The sequence below is a fragment of the Lithobates pipiens genome, unplaced genomic scaffold (genome assembly GCF_037356315.1).
Source record: "Lithobates pipiens isolate NorthernLeopardFrog02 unplaced genomic scaffold, aLitPip1_a1.2 Scaffold_23, whole genome shotgun sequence".
In the NCBI taxonomy this organism is placed as follows: Eukaryota; Metazoa; Chordata; class Amphibia; order Anura; family Ranidae; genus Lithobates; species Lithobates pipiens.
The window spans coordinates 278,108,205-278,119,168 of NW_027507785.1; the positions used below are offsets into that span (position 1 = coordinate 278,108,205).

General features: G+C 46.2%; 1 pseudogene; it reads left to right on the forward strand.

Moving 5' to 3' along the window:
- Positions 1-8,499, forward strand: part of LOC143927144 (heterogeneous nuclear ribonucleoprotein U-like protein 2) — a 159,358-nt pseudogene extending 150,859 nt beyond the window's left edge.
- The last annotated feature ends 2,465 nt before the right edge of the window (positions 8,500-10,964 follow it).

Consider the following 10,964-nt stretch of genomic DNA (forward strand, 5'->3'; position numbering starts at 1 on the left):
CTGCATTTGTGTCAGATAATGCACCATATTGCCCAGAAAATTGTTTAATACTTCGGCATTCTCATGTTTATTTATTTTGTTTGTATTGGTTTCACATAAAAAACCAAATCTGACACATCCCATGTAAAACTCCAAATAAATAATTGCATTGCATGTTTTTGATGTTCCTGTAATTTGTAATTAAAGAGGAAGTAAATGCAATAAAAAAAAATGCAACCTGCAAGGCAAAGGCATAATGAGCTAGTATGCATAGCATACTAGCTCATTATGAATAAGTTACCTGAGAACGAAGCCCCCGAAGCGGTCCTCCGTCTTCATCTTCGCCACTGCCATGTATCCCAGACGACTTCTGGGTCTCGCTGCTTCGGCACTGTGATTCGCCGGAGCCGCGATGATGTCACTCCCGCGCATGCGCACGGGAGCCGACACAAGCGGCATATCGCAGTGATCTGCGGCCTGCTCAGTGCGTCTGCGCTGCCCATTGAAAATGAATAGCACCCAAACATGCATTTTTTAATTACAGTGTGATTTGAGATCCACTGTAATTCTGCCTGAGATCCCAAAACGCTGAATGTGAACAGAGCCTAAGGGCCATTTATATACATGTCCATACAGGGTGATCATATCCACTCCTAAAGGCTAAGTTCACCTTTAGTAACGTGTTACATGTTACGTCCATATTTAGGGTGTAACATGTTACCAAATAGCACCTGCCTGAACCCTCTGATCCCTTATTGTGAAAGTGTGCAAGAGATCTTCTCCCCACACCCACTGTCACAATTCAAAAACAGAGCGGCCATGCGGAGCTCCCCCCATATGGCTGCATCAGTCATGCACAGTTTTCAGATAGTGAGTAAACTACAAGTACCATCAACCTAAATTAAAACCTTGCCAGCTACTACTACTAGATACCTTAAACTACTATATGAACAGCTGCTGGCATTGATCACATCTATATTATATATATATAAATGTCGCGCTAACCTAATATCTGTAAAAAATACAATGATAAAGTGACAGTAAAATAAAGTGCATATATCATAATACACTGATATTAAATCTCATGAATCAAAACAACATATTCAAATCATAAAGTCCTTTTCAAACATAATTAAATCTTGTCATGGTGATCCACACATGTTCACGTGTCAACACACTGGTGCTCCCCCCTATGTGAATCCGCTCACCTCAGATCGTGTGACCTCACAATTAAGTTTGGTCTATACACACGTATGAACCATCCCTGGGTTCTGTGACAGTAAAGTTGTGGTATTCTGAGCTGTCCAGTAGTGCTGCCTCTGCATACATATAAAATATATAAGAGCACTTTCATACTGAGGTGCTTGGGCATCGGCGGTAAAGCACGGTGCTTCACAGTAGTTTTGGCTGAGCTTTTTGACTGCTAGCGGGGCGCTTTTAACCTCTGCTAGCGGCCGAAAAAGGGTTAAAAGCACCCACTACAGAGGAGCTTTGCTGGTGCTTCAGCGGCGCTACCCGTTGATTTCCATGTGCTTTGGGAGCGATGTATACACCGTTTCTAAAGTGCCTCAAAGATGCTGCTTGCAGGACTTTTTTTAACGTCCTGCCAGTGCACCACTCCAGTGTGAAAGCACTTGGACTTTCACACTGGAGTGACAGGAGAGGCGCTTTACAGGTGCTATTTTTAGCGCTATAGCACATGTAAAGTGCCTCAGTGTGAAAGTAGCCTGAGACTGGATAATGTGATACAGTTTAAAAATGTATTAACCAAAAGCCCCTCTCCAGGGTACACACATGTTACAGGCTCTTCAGTGCACCACTCTACAGAAAACAGAAAAACGCTGAGATCGTATGTCCCTCCTCCTTGAGACAGACCACCCTGGCATTCAGTTCTCAATTAACTGCGAGGGTGCTGGTGAGCTCTCTCATAGTTCATTAATTCTTCCTGTACTTCAGCAACTTTCTGCCCATACGGTAGGTATGGGCAAACGGCTAACTGAGAGTCTTCAGGATCATGGCTTTGCATCCATGATCTGCCAATTGTGAGTGCAATGCTTTACAGCACATATGTTAAACATAACGCACGCCAGGCCATGTCACGTGGCCCTGTCACCCAAATTTCTTTAAGCTGAAGTGTGGCGAAATGGAGTTCCACAACCTCTGACTCTTGCCCTCTGCTGACCAATCACCACTGCCACTTGTAAACAAAGAAGCTTTCTGTGTTTACAAGAACAGCTTTCCTCTCTCCTGCTCTCACAGTTCCCTGCCTGCCTTGCACTCACAGCGGGGAAAAGGGAGATGCAGGTGCAGTATGGAATGGGGCATCACATGGTAAGCTACACTGTGATCCCCAACTGTGCCCGGGTACACAGTTGCTGGCCAATGATCTCCCTGCAAGTAAGAGAGTGAGAGAGAGAGAGAGACAAAGCCACCTACACTGCTGGAAGGTACTAGAGCCAGGCCAGGTAGGTAATAAGAGAGGAAGCTTTTTGGGATGGAGGGAGGGATGAGGTTTGTGGAGGGAGATGTGTGCAGAGTTGGGGGATGGGGGAAAGAGGTACAGAGGTCAGAGCTGAAGAGGGATGGAAGTAAGATATGGATAGCCTGTGAAATAAAGTTGAAGCTTGTACACTCATAAACTCTGCACACTATGCATAGCACACCCCTAAATCCTGCATGTAGAGCACTCCTCAACCCTGCACTCTTTACACAGCACACCCCTGAACTCTGTGCATAGGGTTTCCCTGACATTGGGGGGGGGGGTCTGTACTAATGGGGGTTTGTCTTGGGGGAGTCTGCACTAATGGGGGGGTTTGTCCTGGGGGGTCTGTGGTAATAGAGGGGGGTTTGTCCTGGGGGGGTCTGTACTAATGGAGGGGGGTTTGCACTAATGGAGGGGGGTTTGTCCTGGGGGGGGTCAGTACTAATGGAGGGAGAGTTTGTACTAATGGAGGGGGTGTGGCTTTTCCTGGGGGGGTCTGTACTGATGGAGGGGATTTGTCCTGGGGGGTCTGTACTAATGGAGGGGGGTTTGTCCTGGGGGTCTGTACTAATGGAGGGGGGTTTGTCCTGGGGGGTCTGTACTAGTGGAGGGGGTGTGGCTTTTCCTGGGGGGGTTTTACTAATGGAGGGGGGTTTGTTCTAGGGTGTCTGTACTAATGGAGTGGGTGTAGCTTTTCCTGGGGGGGTCTGTACTAATGGAGGGGGTGGTTTGTTCTTGGGGGGTCTGTACTAATGGAGGGGGGTGGTTTGTCCTGGGGGGTTGTCCTGGGGGGATCTGTACTAATGGAGGGGGGTTCCCCTGGGGGGTCTGTACAAATGGAGGGGGGTCTATACTAACGAAGGGGTGTGGCTTTTTCTGGGGGGGTCTGTAATAAGGGAGAGGGGTGGTTTGCCCTGGGGGGTCTGTACTAATGGAGGGGGGGTGTTTTGTCCTTGGGGGGTCAGTACTAATGGAGGAAGGGTGGTGTTTCCTGGGGGGTCTGTACTAATGGAGGGGGTTTGCCCTGGGGGGGTCTGTACTAATGGAGGGGGGTCTGTACTAATAGAGGGGGCGTGGCTTTTCCTGGGGGGTCTGTACTAATGGAGGGGGTGGTTTTTTTCTTAGGGGGTCTGTACTAATGGGTGGTTTGCCCTGGGGGGTTGTTCTAGGGGGATCTATACTAATGGAGGGAGGGTTGCCCTGGGGGGATCTGTACTAATGGAGGGGGGTCTATACTAATGTAAGGGGGATGTGGCTTTTTCTGGGGGTGTCTGTGCTAATGGAGAGGGGGCGGTTTGTCCTGGGAGGTCTGTACTAATGGAGGGGGTGATTTGTCCAGGGTATTCTGTACTAATGGAGGGGGGTCTGTACTAATGGAGGGGGTGGTTTGTCCAGGGGGGTCTGTACTAATGGAGGGAGGTATGTACTAATGGAGGGGGTGGTTTGTCCTGGGGGGGTCTGTACTAATGGAGGGGGGTCTGTACTAATGCAGGGGGGTGGTTTGTCCTGGGGGGTCTGTACTAATGGCCTGTACCATGTCTGCAGTCTCTGACCATCTTTTGTATCATGTCTGCAGTCTCTGACCATCTTCTGTATCATGTCTGCAGTCTCTGACCATCTCTTGTATCATGTCTGCAGTCTCTGACCATCTTCTGTATTATGTCTGCAGTTTCTGACCATCTTCTGTATTATGTCTGCTGTCTCTGACCATCTTCTGTATTATGTCTGCTGTCTCTAACCATCTCTTGTATTGTGTATGCAGTCTCTGACCATCTCTTGTATCATGTCTGCAGTCTCTGACCATCTCTTGTATCATGTCTGCAGTCTCTGACCATCTTCTGTATCATGTCTGCAGTCTCTGACCATCTTCTGTATTATGTCTGCTGTCTCTGACCATCTTCTGTATTATGTCTGCTGTCTCTGACCATCTCTTGTATCGTGTATGCAGTCTCTGACCATCTCTTGTATCATGTCTGCAGTCTCTGACCATCTCCTATGTACTATGATCTTCTTCGATTGTTCTTTCTAACAGACTCTCTAACAGAAGCCCTCTCTGTATGCATCTGAGAGACTCCCCTCCAGGTCTCATTAGTGTACGCTCTTCCTTTATTTTCTTTATTGTTAAAAGATCATGGGAGGATCCCAGGGTAACAAAGACTTCTTAGGGGAGCATCTATGTGTTTGAGTCGTTGCCATCAAAACATTTGTAAAGGGGAAGAGTTGGTAAGATGACCACGCCCATGTGGGGGCACCAGAAATATTTCTGCATCCAGGCGTCTGTGACCCTAGGATCAGCCTTGTGCACACGAGGTGATTAGGATGTGCCCAGGCACACCCTCCATATCCTGTGCACATGCCTATGTTGGCAGGCAAACATCTGTTTGTTTACCGCTTTTCCTTGAACTCAGCTTTAAAATTGTCATCTTAGCAGGATACCAGATACTGCTCTATTACTGAGTCCCCTATATGCCCAATATACCAGTGCTCTAAGTTCAGCTTGTTACAAATATTTGACAAGCACTGTATTCCACTATATAGCTTTCTGTCATTTTCAGACATGAAAATAGTACTACAATCCCAAGAATTTCTAGGAATTTACCAGCCAGAGATGTGATTCTTTGAGCTGAAGTATCACTATTTTTAGTGTGTAATTATCTCACCTTTTTCTTGTGTTGGCATGGGAACATTTTCCTTCTTCTTACGACCAGTAAAGCCTAAAGAGACAATAAACTCTGGTTTAAAAAAAATATTTTCAAGTGTGTATTCTTAACTCAAAAAAGTAGCTTCTGCGCCTCCTCTACTGCCATTTTTGTGGCTGCTGTGACCTGACTTCCTGTTAGAGGGGGGCTACATTCGTTCTCCATGGTTCCACTGTATGTAGGAACATAACCACCATCTCCTGCTCACTCCCAGGATGGACTAAGGAGTAAGGACTATGGAATTTGCAGCGTGCATAGACCTCACATGACAGCAACTAACATGCAGGGCTCGTTCCAAACAAATGGAAGTGAGAGATGTTTGGGAGCTCACCAAAGACATTACACAGAAAACACAGTAAGAAATAATTTCATGATAAATAGATTCCAGGACCATTAAGTGATGTATGTGTATTGGTTCTCTTGAAAGAATGAAAGGAAAGGGGAAGCGGATTCTAGGAACCCCCTTTTCCTCATGGGATTACGACAGGAGGCCGTTTCAAGGCTCCCCCTTGTCTGCCTGAGGCGCACCGGGGCTTTGTTTAAGTTTAGTGACCTGAGGTGAGGTCACATGACCTATAGGGGTTAGGCCATGTGAGTCTTGCCATGGTTTATACGGGCATGCAGGGAGCCGGGCTAGGGTTTGTTGATTTGAGGTAAGGTCACCTGGCAGACTAGGTTTAGGCCATATGAGCCTGCCTATAAATATGGGGTTCCGTGAAGGAGAGCTCATTTACCTCAGAAGACAGCTGGGGTGCTCCCCGTTCTCCCACCCAAAAATAATAACAACATTTTTTTCTTTTTGTCGATGCCAATATTGTGTGGTGGTGTGACCTTGAAGTCAAGGGGCACAGTGTGAATATTATGAAGGTGGACCTGAGTTTTAATGACTGGACCTGGAAAGTGTTTAAGTGAAGTTGAGTTTATTTGGGAAGTTTAAAGTTTTTAATTGTTTATGGTACAGCTTGAGCTGTAGTGGCTAAGCTGTTTTTGAGTATGTAAATTCTTGCAAAATTATTTATTTATTCAAAATATATTATTTTTTAAACCAACAATAAATGTCAGTGGCCAGTTATTATCCAAACTCTGTGTCAGGTGTATTATTTTTTTGGTAAGCTTCCTTCCTGTCTGTTGTCCCACAAGGATATTGTTTAGTGCCACTTTAAGATATAGCTAGCCTAGGATGCAGATGAATTTATACTCTATACGTACTCTGCTGTCATTGATGAATACATTTTCCCTACCCACTGAATGTATCTTAAATTTTGCCTCACATTCATCTTCTGAGCTTGTCTGCCTTTCCTGTTAAGTCAGTGTGGTTGTCGGCACACTTCTGGATAGCCCTAAATCTAAACATGTGTATATAGGACACTATGTTGCATGGATTCATCACACTCTCCTCATCAAGACACGTGTTACACTTGTGTGTCGTGCTACCATTGTAGGAGCTACTGGATAGAATGCGTCCTCTATGCTAGGCCTAGACCGACTGGATGTGTACTGTTGGTAGAAATGAAAGAAAGGGGCAAAGGGAACAAAAGGGACTTGCAGAGTGGTTTACAGAAGGGGCATTGCTTTTTGTTTTTGTCCTGCCAAATATCTTTGCAGTCCTTCAGGAAGATTTGGTGCAATTAACTACAGTCTTCATAAACCAGCATGCAGAATAGGTACAGCAATGGTGCAGTAATGGTGCAGTATACGTGCAGTGTAGGTGCAACATAGGTGCAGTACACTTGACGTTCTGCCTCCCGTAACTCAGTCCCTGCCAACATTGTGAACAATGGGCAGTGAACCACTCACCAGTCCCTGTGGGGCGGCAGTGGACTCTTGCTGTAGAAGGGCCCCTGAGTCGCTCAACAGGATATCTCCAGAGATTCGGCAGGGAGAATTAGAGGGTGAGAGGATGCTCTGGTCTCCCCCTGTGGCAACAGTGCATAGGCAGTCACTGCAGTTTGTGTTGCACTGCCTCTGCTGTTGTGGCCTCTAGCAGTTGGGTCAGTATGCATCAGATGGGCTCTCGTTGGTTCCCTCAACACCAAGAGAAAGAGGTTTCCTGAGCAGTTTGGTTAAAGCCAACGCACCACTTCTCCTCCTTAAAGTCTCCTGGGAGTTGCAGTGCAAAGAGTCCATTCTCCTGCGCTATCTTAGACCTAAACTCTCTCGACTCTCAGCGTTCTGTATAGAAGTCCATATACTTTCCTACTAGAGCTCACTCCCTGCTGGCTGGAGGGGAAAGCTACATAGTAGGTGAGGTTGTTCTGTCCACCAGATGTCTATACTGAGTGTCTGTACCTGTGTTGTTAAATTTACTTGTAAGGTGTGTAATTTATATAAAACAATCATATGTGGTGTGCAGGCTCCATCTAGCATTCTTTTTTGGTATTGCTGCAGTTGTTCTGTTTATTTGATTTACTGTATGTGTAGCTAAAGAAGTTGTTAGTAAGCAGGGAATTCTGGGTAGAATCTTCACAGGAAGTGTAGCAGCCATCATTCTTTGAGAAGATACTCAGGAAGCAATACATGTATTTCTCAATCTATTGCCATCACCCCTTAGAGAACTTAAATGTACGTTTTTACTATCTCATCCTATATTGTAGATCGTTGTTTCTGTAATGTATGCTGTAACATGTGCAATATTGTACTTATTGAGGTCTCTTTCTGTTATTTCGTAGTTTCATCTGGCAAGTTCTAATAAAGCTGAGATCAAAGAAATATGGTATCTGAAGTTTATGGAACAAGAAGATTTAGCTATATATCCTTGAGACAGAACAGTGACATTTTTAAGCTGACCTCCGAAGGGAAGATAAGCTGACTTCGGAAGTCTGTAAAGCCCAGGACTATGCCGTATCCATACAGTCAGAAGCCTTAAAGAAACAGGCCTGTGGCAGGCAAAGCAAGCAGCCACTCTACACAGAGATGCGCTCTGTCAAGCAGCATCGACACTAGAACGGTCTCTATACAGCAAGACAGCTTCTTCCCTGCAGCCATGTCTCACAGTGGGACATCTTCTTGCAAAACACATTCACGTATAAGCTCATCTAGGTCATCTGTAATACTGCAGCTATCGCCCATTCAAAAGTTGAAGCAGCAAGAGCCAGGGCCTCATTCGCAGACCATGAGCTGCAGATGAAAAAAGAAAAGACCCACCTTGAAGCAGAAAGGTTGAGACAGGAACAAGAGAGAGAGAAGGAAAGAATACGCCTGGAGGAAGTGCTAGCCCAGCAGGAAGCATCTCTGAAATTGCAACAAGCTATCTTAGAAGCTAACATGGAGAAGCTGGCAGTGGACCCAGAAACTGCCGCCGCCATTACAGAAGCAAAAGCTTTAGAAGCAGCCCCTTGATGAGCCAAGAGTAGGCAGCAGCATACCGGGTCTAGAGGAGGACCAACAAAATTCTTTGCAATGCATGTCAGATTATGTCTACCAGCACTGTGACCCAAGCAGCATCCCACAACAAGAAATTAAACATGACGTCAGCGAGTCACATCAAATAAAGCAGCAACAAGACAACCGTGGACCCCAGTGCTACAAGCAAGAAAAATCTGACAGAGTTCCAGACATTCCAGTTCCAACCAAACCTTCTACTCCACAAGGTACCCAGCCTTCATACAAACATCATACACTAATCTTCACTCCAAAGGTGTATGCAACGAGCCGGTATGAACTGCCAACCTTATGCAAGTTTGAACCCAGTGCATCTAAAGATAAGAAAACTGATCAATGGTCCTCAAAATGCCCCATATGCCCAAAAAGTGGATCTCAGGTGGGTCATTATAGGTTATGTTTGCCTGGGTGGTGCATACAAACCGACATCCGCTAATACCCTGCTCACTAGTACCCTCAAAAATGCCCATCCTTCTCTTTTCCAACCTTATCAAAATCACATCCTCATAAAGGAACTACCACACAACAACTCTGTACCTCTTCCTTTCCTAAGTCCCCTCTGTGACAGCAATACCTATGACAGTGACCAAAGCGACTCAGGATGCACAGTGTTCAGGAGAACAAAGGAAGACAACCAGGTAGCAATGTCCATTGAGGATAAGCTCTTCCTAGAGGTCATGCAAAAGAGTATGGAGAAAGAGGTGACTAATAGCTGGGTTGCACCTCTTCCCTTTAGGCCACAAAGACAATGTTTTCCTAACAACAGAGAACTAGCATATGAATGCCTCACTTCCCTAAGACACAATCTTAAAAGGAAACCAGAGAGGGGAGAACATTTCTTTCCTTCATGGAGAAAATATTCCAGAATGGTCATGCTGAGATAGCCCCAAACCTCAAAGACTCAGAGGAATGTTGGTACCCATATTTGGGGTCTATCACCCTAAGAAGCCAGGGCAGATTAGAGTGGTGTTCAATTCCAGCGCCAAGCATGAGGGTGTCTCTGTAAATGATGTCCTTCTCTCTGGCCCTGACCTGAACAACAGACTATTAAGAGTACTTCTCCGCTTTCGCAAGGATTCAGTTGCATTCATGGCAGACATACAGCAAATGTTCTATTGCTTTCTTGTTAAAGAAGAACACCAAAACTTTCTGAGGTTTCTCTGGTTCAGGGAAAACAACCCTTCTGGAGACATCACAGAATACTGCATTAGGGTGCACATATTTGGCAACAGTCCTTCCCCTGCAGTTGCTATATATGGCCTCAGACACTCTGCTAGAGTGGGAGAGTTAGGCCGCGTACACACGCGGGGACTGTTCGCCCAACTTTGTCCGCTGAACAGTGTTTCGGCGGACAGTCCGCCCGTGTGTGGGCTTTCAGCGGACAGTTTCAGCGAACAGTCCGCTGAACAAGGTTTTTCGGAAATTCCGAAAAACTGTCCGCTGAAACTTTGTTTCAGCGAACAGTCCCCTCGTGTGTAGGCTTGTTCGTCAAACTAAGTTCCGCGCATGCTCAGAAAGGATTTACACGCCGAAAGTTATAATGCAGTGTATAGGACGTCGTATTTTTCGTCCCGTCGTACGTGCCGTTCACGTCATCGCGCACGGTTTCAGCAAACTGTTCGTTCGTCGTGTGTGGCCATGTCCGTCCATGCTAATTTTGAGCGGACTGTTTGCTGAAACTGTTTGACGGACAAAGTTGGGCGAACAGTCCCCGCGTGTGTACGCGGCCTTAGAGTATTGGTCAGATGCCAGACAGTGTGTGGACAAGGATTTCTATGTAGACGATTGCTTGAAATCACTACCCACAAATGAAGCTGCAATCAGTCTCCTCAAAAGAACTCAGACGATGCTTGCTTGTTCCAACTTAAAGTGGAGGGCCACCCTGAAAACAAAAAAATATTAAAAATTACAAAAAAATATAAAAAACAAAAAATGAAAAAAAATTTTTTTTTTTTACTTACCAGAAATGCCTGTTGCTAGGCACTTTCTCCTAATCTTCCTCTTCCTCCTCCGCGGAGATCTTCTGTCTTCTGTCTTCGTCGCGGCGTCTTCTGGGTAATGGGTCGCGCTGTGTTCTGGGAACTGTGTGTTCCAGAACACAGCGCGTCCCATTCAGAAAGCGCTGCGGGACTCGCGCATGCGCAGTAGCTGCGGGACTCGCGCATGCGCAGTAGGAAACGGGCAGTGAAGCCGTAAGACTCCACTGCCTGTTTCCCTTACAAGGAATGGCGGCGCCGGGACCCGAGAGCCGAGGGACGGGTCGGCCTCGGGCGGCCGACATCGCGGGCGCCCTGGACAGGTGAGTGTGTTGATTAAGTCAGCAGCTGCAGTGTTTGCAGCTGCTGACTTTTTTTTTTTTTTCGTATAACCGACCCTCCTCTTTAAGATTCCACAAGATTGCTTCCAACAGTAGAGAAGTTTTA